Below are 14,769 nucleotides of genomic sequence, written 5' to 3' on the forward strand. Positions count from 1 at the left end.
ATTTACAGTTCTAGATCTGTAGTTCTATAGTGATTCATCATGCTGAATTGAAGTCTAAAATCAAAATTTCGTTATCATTGTTGCTTTTTCAGTAATACAGGGTGTTACATAAGTACAGACACATGTTCAAAAAAGTTCTCTGAGAATGAAATAGTGATTAAGAAGTTACTGGTTTATATTATGTTTTGTAGTGGGTGTCTTTGTTGTCTCTACTGATACATAAGCAGTCGCCTAATAACATACTGGTTCATGTTTTTCTTGATTTCTCATTCATGAAGACCTGAGTTTTAAGTAGGGGGCCGCGGTGGCTCAGTGGTAGAGCGTTCACCTATGGTGCTTGGGGTTGCGGGTTCGATCCCAGCCCTCGCCAAGTGAACTTTGTGGTGGACAAACACCGTGTGTGGGGGTTTTCTCGGGGTTCTCCCGTTTCCTCCCACTTTCTTCATTCCACCATTTCATTCATTACTCATCATCACCGTCTCCTTTTTAGCCTAACCGGCATAAGCGTGGGACGTAGACCTCAAAGATTTTTTTTTTTTTTTTTAGTTTTAAGTAAGTAGAAGTAACAGCTTAACCTCACAAGAATCAAAGTTAGTATTAGATTGGATTCATTGGAAGAATAAACACTGGTGGAAAATCTTGTTAATCTCTGAAAATCGAAACTGATAGTGTTGCAAGATATTACATTGGAAATTTCCTTTTCTAAATATACGCCGTGTTGTGTATATATGTATACATGAACTTAGGTAATTTCGTCACCGGAAATTTCACCACCGGAATTTTTGTCACAGTAATTTCGTCACCGGTAATTTCGTCACCAAAATATTAGCATGTAGGTTATTTCGTCACCAAAACATTCACTGCTCTTGTACCGTTCTGTGAATCCAATCTCTTGGACCTTTCTCCACGTTTAGTGAGTCAGGTGAAAAAAAAAAGCAATGCTGTATACGAGTTGAGTTTCCGAAAGTTGTCTTTAAAGTGTGCATTTCCGCTATCTCGAAATCCATAACCACAGTTACAGGGTCCGGGTATTCACTAAATTTACTGCACTGATGCACCACCGCACAAAACAGTTCTTCATATGAATGTTGTGTCTTGCTCTGCATTAAGGCATACACCTAGTAAAGGATATTTTTTTTAAGGAGCCATTGGAAAGTAGTCCATCCACCATCCATGTTTCACTTCTCAATAGCTCCATAAGGCTATATTTAAAGGAAATTGTTAGAAATATTTACAGTATATGTTTTTCTTCCTTTATATGAATTTGCTTTCTTGACATATATATCCAATAACAATTTGGCCAATGTTTAATCAGAGTTGAAATATTGAAATATAACATTCTTCTTTCAATAGCTCCTAAAAATGATCACTCTTTTCACATGACTCAGTTGACGTGGATGAAGGTTCAAGAGTTTGGGCTCAGAGAACGGTACAAGAACGATGCAAATTTCCGTCTAGTTTGCGGGAAAATGAACGGATTGGCATATCTTCCCATATTTGTTTGCAATTTTCTGTTCTGAAATTTTGATATTGGCGAAGCTTAATATTTGTAAATAGTGATACACCCAATAGTTCCCCACGTTGCCTTTGCTTTTAACATTTGCTGGAGCTGGCACTATTTTCTTGCACTGGTGCTTGCTCCTGCGTCGAGTACCCGAAACTTAAATTTTGCAGAGTTCAACGTCAACCGAATTGTTTTCCAAGTTTGATTAAAATAACGTAAGTTGTTTAGGTCATTTACTTTGCCTCTACTTAGTTCAAGAAAAATGAAAAAATAACCATGACAAAATTTCCTATTTGATAATATTTCTGACAGAATCACTAAAAACTTTCATCTCATATCTCAAATACGATATACAAAATATGTAACTATTTATTTAATAATAATAATAATAATAATAATAATAATAATAATAATTATTATTATTATTATTATTATTATTATTATTATTATTATTATTACTATTATTATTATTATTATATTTCGATTTGCTTCAGTTGAAGATTAAAGAAAGCAATTTCAGAAACGGTTTCTATTCATTCATTGTACTTGTGTTATGTTCTAAAAGACACTGGTGATGAAATTATCATGACAAAATTTTCGGTGACGAAATTACCTATATGGTAATATTTTGGTGACAAAATTACCGGTGACGAAATTACCCTGACGAACTTTCCGGTGACAAAATTACCGCCGCCCATGTATACATACCGTATATGCCGTCAATATTCTTAATACTTAGCAGTGTCATGTACTTATGGGACACCCTGTATTACTGAAAAACTATGCCTGGTAGCGAAATTCTAATTTCAAATTTGAATTTAGAGTAGTGAATTATTACATAAATATGACCCTTGTGAAACTGTGTTATTATTTAAGATTACTTTTTTCCACCAAAAAATCCTTTCGTTTTTTTCGCTCCGTGGCTTTTTGGTGGTGTCCTAAATTCAGTATGAGGACAGATTGTATTAAATTTTGCAGAACTACTCCTAAAATTAGGCCAAACTTACAGAAAAGTCGAGATTTCGTGGAGGGGAAACCGAGTGTCCAACACAGCATACGCCCCTGACCTCAGGCAATTTTCAAGAAATGTGTTATTTTCTTCCTCAACTCCCCTCAGCTCTAATTTTTCATGTACATCTGTAATTTTGTCAAATTAATTTCGACTTGAGAGCATCAAAGATGGATTTACGAGATGCTTACATATTTCACATTAATTACTATATCATCTATGAGGTTTCCATATATATATATATATATATATATATATATATATATATCTGTGAATTCATGTGCCAGTGTTATTTTAAATTTGTATACAAGCCTAGTATTAATACAGGGTGTCAAAAATCAACTGAAACTTCGGGAGATGAGTGTTTATATAAAATCAAAGTAAAACGTTTTAATACATATAGGTCTTAAAACGAGTTCTTTCAGTATTATAAGCCGAAAAAGAATTAAAACGCCCTAGCTTAAAAATAATGGGACTTTTTCGCAAGCGGTTGAAAAAATTAGGCAATACCTAGTATTCCCTCTTATCTAAATACCCACGTTTCACAATCCCCTGATATCAACGTAACAATTTGTAAAAAGTAACTTAGTGTACGAGGATACACTTTTAAATACTAATTGGGTACTCTTTTCGTGGATACCAGAAGACTGTTCCACACAAATAATTATTACTAGCGCATACGAGTTCCTGCGAAATCCGTCGAATCACGTGCGATAGACTCCATAACTTTTGTGCTAGAGTGTTTTTAAAACGTAATTTTCCTCATTTTTGGCGGATTATAAATTTGAAAAGAAACATTTTTTGACCCACAGTATGTTCATCAAAACTTTTTTTTTTTCATTTGATATAAGAAATAACGTTCCAAACTTAGTAGGTTGATTTTTTGACACATTGTATATTAAGCTGGGTAGTATGTGGAAATAACATATCGAATATTTTTTTAGGTATACTGTATTTCAAAGAACCAAACCTATTTCAAAAATACAAGGGTGGGGTGAACTGTCCCCTTTTGCTCTCTGCTGCAGGCAATCATAGTCGAGAGTCTCATATTCCATATAAACATTATATTTTTTTTCAAGTGAAGGGCAAGTTTTATTTTCGTAGACAGTCACAGTAGACACTGGATTAAGATTCAAGGCGGGCATTGTTTTGCTCGCAGCCTTTGTCATAAAGAGCCTTCAAAGTTCTGAAAAGAAAACTATTTTTATCTTCATACCAGAAATGAGCACGCAGTATAACGTATTGTTCCATCTGGTGGAGTATGAACCTTTGAGATCTAGAAAGAAGAACTTGAAAGTAACGTTATCGAAGTATTAATCTAACATAAATACGATGAACATTCTTTCTTTGCCGACAGGAAGACTTGGTGATTCATTCCGGTGGCACTGACAGAAAGAACTAAACTAAAAATACACCGATGACGAATTCCATTAGACATACAGAGGTAAAGGTTCTTTACATTGTACCTTCCCTTCCCATCCGACGTGTTTGGGCTAACAAAGATAATGAATGAGAGTAGTACAGAAAATGGGAAAAATTGAACGTGACTCTGTTGTTAAGCCAAGTTCGTTGTTTAAAACTAGCTTTAGTCTGTGTCAATATAGCAGTAAATCTATTTTGTAGCATGTATATAACACGTTGGCCGCCATGTGCATAATTCTGATGCACAAATAGTGGGGTGCTAAATACCCCGAAATATGGCTTGGCGGCTAACGTGATAATAATAATAATAATAATAATAATAATAATCATAATCATAATAATAATAATAATAATAATAATAATAATAATAATAATAATAATAATAATAATAATTAGTTGTTGAATCAAACAACTCAGACACAATTGCTTTTAATAGACCCAGTGAATAGGCCTATAGGTATTGTGACAACTTAAGTAACCTGGATTGCAATCAGGAGCGGATTAAAGGCGGAGCTAATGGAGCCCAGGCTCAGGGGGTCCCCTAAAATTCCCCTCTTTAATACTAAAATACATCAATCAACTTATTATAGTATAGGCTTCAGATCCATGCTAATTTCTTTTACCGCTCGCTAGGCTTGCGGTATCGCTAGAGTTAAGTCTTCTTCCACCAGCTTGGGCTCGTGCCTGCAAACATCAGACTTTCGTGGCACCGCCGGGCGTGGATAAATAAACTGATTGATGTGATGAATAAACAAATAAGTTCAAACATCATTCACACAGAAGACCTTCAAATTCGGAACTTTGATCACAGTGTAACCTTGTACAGATTTACTATTTGTATATGATTTTTCTCCTTTTACTCTATTAGTGCTTTTACAGGGACTGTTGACCATATGGCTCGTATTCGGCATTTATGTGTTACACTGAAGTATATAGGCATTTAACTGTTAATAATGAATGTAATTAAACTAATTATTGTAAACTTGGAGCACATTAAAATGTTACAGCATACTCCTCGGTGTTTCAATAAGCCTATGAGGCTGTGGAAGACAGCAAAGAAAAGTTATGCGCTGAAATTATTTGTAACATAGGGCCCTTTGAAATAGTCGGCTGCAGGGTCCCAAAAACCTTAATCCGCTCTCAGTGCTATGCACAGAGACGTACGCAAGAATTTATTTCGGGAGGGGTCCAAAGCATTTCGGGGGGGGATGTCCAAACACAATTTCAGGCTAAATTATACTAAACTTTGTATCTAAAATTAGACTAAATTTACAAAAAAGTCCGGATTTCGAGGGGGGTTCCGGACCTCAAGGACCCACCCCGTGCGTACGTCCTTGGCTATGCGCACAAAATATCCACTTTTATTATTTTTTTTTTAGAAATAAAGGGGACCGCGGTGGCTGTGGTAGAGCGTTCACCTCTGGTGCGTGGGGTCCCTGGTTCGATCCCAGCTCGCGCCAAGTGAGCTTTGTGATGAACAGACACCGTCTGCGTGGGTTTTCTCGGGGTTCTCCTGTTCCCTCCCGCTTTCTTCATTGCACAGTTTCATTCATTTCTCATCATCACCGTCTCCCTTAGCTTTGGCGCATAATTCTGGGACGTTAAACTAAATATATCATTTTATTTCATTTCATTTCTTTAGAAATAAAGCTTGACTTTTCGTGCCTTTCTTTCAATATGTCTGATTTACAATTGGCAGAGAACATAGATTTAAAAAATCTAAAATAATGGTTGCCAAATGTTTGTTGATATTCAACTTTTGGTGAAAAAAACTTAAGAGATGCAGAAAGAAGATATTGTAGTTATGACTTTATATAACACCATATTTATAAGTGAAGGACGGAACATACTTCGGATACAAGCAACTTTAAGGACGAATGAATGAAATTACTCTTCATTACGAAATTCATTCTCAAGCAAACTCATAATTTCAGGGAAGCTCAGGCCCCATGGGTATGGGCGTGATCTGTACGATCATTGACTGTTTGCATTCAACAAGTAGTGGCGTAACTAGGATTTTTAAAAAGGGGACTGAAAAAACATTTTGGGGCCAAGGTACCCAACACTCCAAAATTCCATTGTTTTGGTATTTTAGGTTTATCTTTCTTTAATCAAGAACATAACACAATTTGCGAGCATTTGGGGCAAAAGAATTGTGGTTACTATTTCAGTCTTGCACATTTTTAGCAACATAGTCATGTTTGTTTTATTCTTTATTAATTTAAAGCTATTGTTTCTCAAAATAACTCGACAAGATTCGAGACGAGACAGGGTCCTTTCAACAGAAAAAGATACATTTTTCGAGGCATCACTTTACACAACATATTTTCGAGGCGAGACAACCTCTAATCTTGTCTCGTGCGCACCCTATTTGCACGTAATAATATTAGAATACAGTAAAAAAAGAAAATATTAGTTACCTTATAAAGTAATCAAACCTTAAAAGTCACCTATTTAAAATTTGCCCTGTGAAATAGTTCATATTTTAAGGGGGCTATTCATATAGTAACAGATTATTAATAATCAACGATCAATTACTCTGTGAAGATGCTGAATTTTAAGGTGTGTGTGCACCTTCTGTTGCATTTGGGTGCAAATTCGGTAGATTTTCTTAGTATCCTCTTTTCTAGAAGTATGTAACATAGTGAAATTTAGCTGGGCTTGTAAGAAATTGGGGAGGCTTGAACACCCCAAATTAGACCTAGTAACGCCGCTGCCAACAAGTCACCAGTCACGAAAGACAAAGGGAAATATTTAATTTAATAATAATAAAAAAGTTGAACTGTGTAAATTTAGGACTATAATTGTATATGTAAATCATTATAAATATAATTATGTTTTATATTTAATTGAGCTTTTCTCCCTATCGCGGAACTTATGTCCGGTACGGAATCGAACCCGGATAACCCAAAGATCTCTGCTTCAGATAATCGCTGGGTAGAAATGTTCTCCTTCAAATAAAATGAAATGAAATATTCAGTCTAACATCCCATGATTATGCTCCGAAGCTAAGAGAGACGATGATGATGAGAAATGAATCAAATGGAGGAATGAAGAAAGTGGGAGGGAACGGAAGAACCCCGAGAAAACCACCGCATACGGTGTTTGTCCACCACAAAGTTCACTTGGCGCTCCTTCAAATAAAGTACAGCTACAAATAAAACATTTTCTACCCTAGAAGAAAGAATCTCCTTTACATTGTTCCGTCCATTAAATGTACATATTAACAATTACTCTACTGAAACCATCCCTGTAACTAGTGATGTGAAGTGGAAAATTTTCCGCTTAAAACTTCCCATTTCTGAAAATTTTCCATTCTAAACAAATATTCACTATCAAGTATTAACTCCACATTAAGCCATGATATTGATTGAATCCATGAATAGAAATATGACATTACAGCAAATTATAATCTTCCAATTTTCTAGGTACTGTAATGGGAAAATATATAAATATTACTGACAAGTAAACCTTACGTTTGGGTGAATCGAGTTGCTGACTGAGACACATATAAGAAAGTAGTACTAAATGTGGTCAGTATTTCAGTGAAGTTTTAGGTGCGAAGCTCCAGGGGTTTAGGAGATACAGCTACCAGAACATCACATGGAAGTACAGAATAGTCTTCGTACAGTTGGAGGTAAAAGCTCTGTAAGACCTCTTGTAACAACAAGAGGTGAATAACAAATATATGGGTACATATTAGGACTAGGGAGAAGTCAAATAGTAAGGGTATACCTGACGGCGGCCATCTTGAAATCCGCCATTTTGAATTAAGGTTAAGTTTTTAAAATAGGAATAGGGTCATGTGATACATGATTTAAGGCGCAAATTTAATCAGAAGAACAATGGTGATGTTAATTTTGATTTACACGCAATTGGTAAAAAGTTACAGGGAAATTAAATATTGTTGCAGCATATGTATTAGTCCTTTACCCCACCTTGTAAATTTTGTGTTAATGATAATAATTAAATAAAAAGCGGGTGGATAAATATTAGGTCTATGGTAAGAGTTGCCTTGATGGTGGCCATGTTCAAATCCGCCATTTTGAATCAGACAAAAGTTTTAAACAAAACGCATAACAGTGACACCTTATTAATAGCAAATTTTACCATAACTACAACGATATAACCATTTTTGCTTTATCATTAACCAGCACAAAATTAAATGGATCGCTCCTTACGACTACTGCTTTGACGGAATTGTTAACGACAAATGTGTCAAGTGTAACTCGATTGCCTTTGTCAGGTGTGCTCACTGTGAGCAGAGCATTTGTGCAAGTCATGCACTCTTTTTTGAACTACATACTGATTGTACTAATTGAGGACTTTTCTGGAAGAAAGACCCAAGTTCAATTATGACTCAATTCCACTTTTATCATTTTTCCTTAAATTAGGAACTTGTTTATGCGATAACAAATGCTGGTTAATGATAAAGCAAAAATGGTTATATCGTTGAATTTATGGTAAAATTTGCTATTAATAAGGTGTCACTGTTATGCGTTTTGTTTAAAAGTTTTGTCTGATTCAAAGTGGCGGATTTGAACATGGCCGCCATCAAGGCAACTCTTACCATAGACCTAATATTTATCCACCCGCTTTTTATTTAATTATTATCATTAACACAAAATTTACAAGGTGGGGTAAAGGACTAATACATATACTGCAACAATATTTAATTCCCTGTAACTTTTTACCAGTTGCGCGTAAATCAAAATTAACGTCACCATTGTTCTTCTTATTAAATTTGCGCCTTAAATCATGTATCACATGACCCTATTCCTATTTTAAAAACTTAATCTTAATTCAAAATGGCGGATTTCAAGATGGCCGCCGTCAGGTATACCCTTACTATATGACTTCCCCCTAGTCCTAATATGTACAAATGTATTTGTTATTCACCTTTTGTCATTACAAGAGGTCTTACAGAGCTTTTACCTCCAACTGTATGAAGACTATTCTGTACTTCCATGTGATGTTCTGGTAGCTGTATCTCCTAAACCACTGAAGCTTCGCACCTAAAACTTCACTGAAATACTGACCACATTTAGTACTACTTTCTGATATGTGTCTCAGTCAGCAACTCGATTCACCCAAACGTAAGGTTTACTTGTGAGTACCTGGTAATAAACCTAGTATTGATGATACAAGAATTATATGATAGAACAAGCGAGTATCGTTCTACAGTATGAAACTACGGTAAACTTCCAAACTAGTAGAACTGGAAATAGTAGAAACCTGAAGTAGTTTATTTCTACCACTTACGGTTTAAATATTAGGTTGTCGAAGGAGATGGGACCTATTATTGAAACGACGAATCGTTTTCCGAAAACCGTTTCTCAATAGCTCTTACCGTTTTTGAGTTATGACCAATATTGTTGAAACCAGAAGTGGTTCAACATAGCTTCTGGTTTAACTCGAAGATTGGTGAAAGAGATGGAACCTATTCTTGGGATGCTGAATCGATTCCCGAAAACCGCTTGTCGATAGCACTTACCGTTTTAGGTCTAGGAATATCAATATTGAGACCAGAAGTAGTAGTGAATTAATACCACTTCCGATTTTAGTGGAAATACAGGAGTACAGGTGGTTTGTCCCCTTAAGAATTAAATCGATTTCTGAAAACTCTTTATCGCTAGCTATGTTTTATATTCGTTTATGAGTTATGAATATGTCTGTTGAAACCAGATATGGTCGACTTCTACCACTTCCCATTTAAGTAAGATTGTTGAAAGAGATGGAACCTATTCTGGCAATGCAGAATTGATTCCCGAAAACCGTTTGTCGATAGCTCTTACCCTTTTAAGTTTATGAAAATAAATATTGAAACCTGAAGTAGTAGTGGATCCTACCACATCCAGTTTTAGTAGAAATGCAGGAGTTAAGGTGGTTCCATTCATATCCACCTATTTCCGAAAACCGTTTGCCGATCGCTATTACCGTTTTTTACTCGTGGTCTTTAATTTGAAACCGGAAACTTTCGATTTCTACCACTTCCGGTTTAACAGATTGACTGCCAAGGTGATTTAAGGGTACCTGTTAAGTAGGAGGTTGTTGAAGGAGATGCAACCTATTATTGGGATGCTGGATCGATTCCCGAAAACCGCTTGTCAATAGCTCTTACCGATTTTGATGTGATACCTGTTGACAGACAGACACACAGACGAACAGAGCCGTTCTATAAGACTTCCCTTTCATATGCATAGCGTAGTTTGGAAATCTAAAAGTAGGTATATAGCCAAAAGCAGGAAATATCTTTTTATTTGATAATTAAATATAAAGTTATTTATTGCGGCTTGCAGCTTTGTACTTTTCTTATATATATATTTCTCTTAGAAGAAGAAATAAAGCTTTTTCTTAGTTACAATTTCAGAATGAATGAATATATGAATATTTATTAGTTTCTCTTCTGAACGAATATATGAAAAAATAACATCATTTCCTGAGAACTTCTAGTATTTTTAATGAGTTACTTTCGTTAAAATTTGAAATTTTCGGTAGCCAAAAACTTGCAGTAGATATTTTTATATATTTCGTAATTATTGTTTCTATAAAGTGAAAAATATAAATACAGAAAAGTAATAAAGCTATGAGAAACATCTTGTCTTCGCGCATGAAAAGGGTATGAAACTGATAGAATATTGATATGACGATTTTCTGTGAACGACGATTAATTCTAAGAAAAAAACTACATTACATTTTCTAACATATTTTCCAGAAATGAAGAATTGCAAGATAATTAATTTTATGAACCCTTACCCTCACCCTCACCTCCCTCACACTCTTCCTCAACTGACACCCTCACCCTCCATCACACTCACCCTCCATTGACGCCCTCCACTCACCCTCCCTCACAGTCACCCTCCATTGACGCCCTCCACTCACCCTCAATTACTTTATCGCCCTCACACTCACCCTCCATTGACGCCCTCCACTCACCCTTCATTGACGCCCTCACACTCACCCTCAATTACTTTATCGCCCTCACCCTCAACTACTAAAATGAGGGTGAGGGCGGCCCTCATGAGGGCAAAATGAGGGAGGATGACCATCTCTGGTCTAGAATGGGGTATAGACTGGTTAGTTTATCGAAACATATATATGACATATACTTGCTGTTGTAATTGGATTTACCCTGCAGCCGAAGACGTTAGACGTATGGGCTCTTTCCTTAAACCTGTTTGGTCAAATTCAGAAAGATGTGGACGATGTGAAGGAACTGGAAAATGAGGACTTAGATTTCCATCACAAGGAGAAGGCAGACGTATCAGAGCTGATTGTGCAGATCGCTTGAATATCCTTGAAGCTTTGTCAACATATTTCGACCCCCTTGATTACAAAAGCCATCCACCTACGGATTTGGTTACTATTATTAGTGGTCAAACTGTGCGTGAGAGTGCACTAAACGTAGAAGACACTGCTAAAGTGGGAACCCAGCAGCTGACTAAAGTTCCTGTGTTTAAATGGGCTGGAAGTTTTCACCAAAGTATTCCCAAGAGAACTAAAACAATGTTAGACAGTATGAAATCAGCAAAACTAGGCTCAAGTGATAAGTGACCACAGTGCTATTTATGCTCTTATAATGCGTCTGCTCGTATCATCTCGTGATATTAATGTGGATAATGTGCTTGACTGAATTAGAGCGTTCCAACTGCACTGTTTAATGAGAAGGGAGAAATGCGAGAACCCCAAAAAAGTGTGCTTCAATACAAACTTGTAGTAATGAAATCACGAAGATCGTGCTACCTACAGTCTCCATTGGGTACTGGCTTCTAAAGTATTCCCTAAAAAATAAAAAAATTAAAAGTTGATAACTCAGGGCAGAGCTCGTATCCTGCTTAAGCATAAATTGATAGTAGTAAGATAAAATGAGCGATCTGATATGAGGTGCTTCAGTGGTTCGGGGATTTTGGTTTAATTATACTTACTTTTGTGCATATACTTGCATATATACGACTGGCAAGCTGACGATTCAAAGGATTCGCACACACACAAATAAAGAAGAGAATTTTACCTTGGATGAACTTCTATTTATTGAATAGATATATGTATGTACGATGTAAACGAAAAGATATTAACAATACACAAAATTTTTACTTTATGTAGCATGAATGCTTGAACAAATGAAATTATACACACACAAACTGAACGAATGAAATTGAGAAAAATAAAACACTTAATATCACGGAAATATACGTAGATATGTATATGGTAGGTAGATGAAAACACTAAGAATATAGCCCTTTAGTTATATTTGTAATAACTTGCACTAAAGCACTATTCACGTTGACGTTGGGCTTTCACTGCGCAGTAGGGGCAATGAGTGTGGGATTTGGAGATAACACCAATTTCCGACGATGCTCCGCAAATCAGAATATGCTGTACTTTAGGAGATAATTATTGGAACATCACTTTGTTCACTTTTCTTGTTCATACTGCAATAATAGTTTTACCACATACTTAATAACTTTACATTGTCGTCCTATATTAATACGTGGGTAAGTTTATCCGCAGGAGACTTTTCGTTCCTTCTTCACCTAATGCTAAGCTCCAACTCCTCGTTTCTGCCAACACTTGGGGAAAATCCCGATCATCGTGCCTCTGGTTGGCAGTATATTGTAAAAATGAATAAGAGAAATACCGAAGTTTGTATATTTTCACATAATACTTATAGAGTGGTGGTAGATTTAATAGCTCTGGCAACACATGTTTTAGTTTCGTGGGAACGAAAACTTGGAGTTTGCAATTAAACAAGTATTGCAGACCAACTTTGAAGGTTCAGTCCATTACTGATGGATTTTTCACCTTATAGTTTGATACAAAGCAGTTCAGTAAAAAATGAATGCACATTGGCAATTGTGTGGCTTAATCATTGTTTGCGACTCGTGCAGACTGTTGAGTACTGTTCCCACGATAGGTGGGATGATGAAACGTTAATGCGTGGGAATTCAACATTCAACGCGCACTTGTTTACACTGTAACAACTTTGTGATCAAAAAGATTTCCAAACTTCAATATTTGTTGTTATGAAAAATATATACAAAACAGTTTTAGTAGCGAAAACCATGAGTTGGTAACTTTACTCAGGGAAAGAAAAAAAGTTTGCTGTTTTAAAGCACTCTGCTAATGAGATGAGTCCGGTTCAGAAACAACGATTTTTTTCTTTTATTGTCAGAGGCGATAAGAGTGAGAAACACCTGCGGGTAAAGAAAGAACAGTTTCTCACCAGCTCGTAAGCGTTAAGAGCCAAGCAAGAAAAATAACTTTTTTTCCTTGAATAAAACAATAATTTTGCTTGATGAATAAAAGTTAAAAAAAATACATAGTCTGTTCAAAAGTGTAACCTTGTGGCCATGCTGACGGTCACAATCACTATTAAGCACCCATCGAACTGTCATTATTGACTGTTGTGAAATGTTCTGGCATCTATCATGGCCAGCACATCCGGCTACTATAGAAGAATATGCAAAAAAAAAAAAAAAAAAAAAAAAGTTCACAGCAACAGTGGGAAGTGAGCTCAAACAAGCCCATATTCTGCACGTAGTATTCGATAGATGCTGTGAGGACAGCATCAAAGCAGCAGCACGATGGAAGAGACAAGGCAATATAAACTTACGTTATCAATTTATTTACCCAAAAGAGCATTCGTATTGACGTCAATGAATACGAAAAAGCAACTTATTTCATTAATCATGAAATCGCTAATAGACATTAGCATAGATGAATCTCATAGATTGGTTATCACTGGACCACAACCATCCCCCATTGAAGTCAAGCCCATATTCTGCACGTAGTATTCGATAGATGCTGTGAGGACAGCATCAAAACAGCAGTACGATGGAAGAGACAAGGCAATATAAACTTACGTTATCAATTTATTTACCCAAAAGAGCATTCGTATTGACGTCAATGAATACGAAAAAGCAACTTATTTCATTAATCATGAAATCGCTAATAGACATTAGCATAGATGAATCTCATAGATTGGTTATCACTGGACCACAACCATCCCCCATTGAAGTCAGAGCATGACTATAGGGTGAACCAACAACACGAATAAGCTGACTTAAATATGTTACACATAGTTCTTAGGTAGGTTAAATATGTTCCTGACCAATTTATATGTGTGAAGGGTGATGATACGGGTGTACTAGTACTGCTTGCATATCATGTATATGTTCAAATTTTAACTATACCAATCGTAATAGAAAAATGCGTTGAATCCAGAGAAATAATTGACATAAATTAAGTTGCAAGACTGCACAGGCCGTATAAAGTGAATATTCTGGCAGCCCATGCTCTTACTGGTTGCTATACTACTTCATCTCTTGCTGGGATTAGCAACGGCCGAATGCTGAACATTCTACCGAAGTTTGAAGGAATACTTGAAGCAGTTGGCAATTCCAAAGCTGAAGAAAGTGTAATACATTTGTAGAGCAGTATGATACATTCATTGCTCAGTTATACAAGTCGGGAGAAACCGTTACCAAAAGATTACGAGCTCGACTCTGGAAGAAAAAATGGTTACAAAGAAAACCACAAGTCTGTAATCTCTTTCTAAGCTTCCTTCAATTGTTGGTGCACTGTAGGAACATTATAAGCTCACCTTCGAACAGCCATATGGAAATCAGCTGAACAAACTAATCCTCCTGATCTAGATCCAAAACATTTCGGATGGACATTTCTGCCATATGCTGCGGAAGAATGTTGCCCGCAAATACACCAATAGCGCCTGATGTAGCAAACTTAATTAGCTGCTTCCGCACAACAGGATGCTATCGTGGTTGTGGTTGTCTTAAAAGTTCATCGAAATGCACATCGTTGTGTACTTGAAAAA

The sequence above is a fragment of the Thermobia domestica genome, chromosome 7, assembly GCF_964235325.1.
Source record: "Thermobia domestica chromosome 7, izTheDome1.hap1.1, whole genome shotgun sequence".
Taxonomy (NCBI): Eukaryota; Metazoa; Arthropoda; class Insecta; order Zygentoma; family Lepismatidae; genus Thermobia; species Thermobia domestica.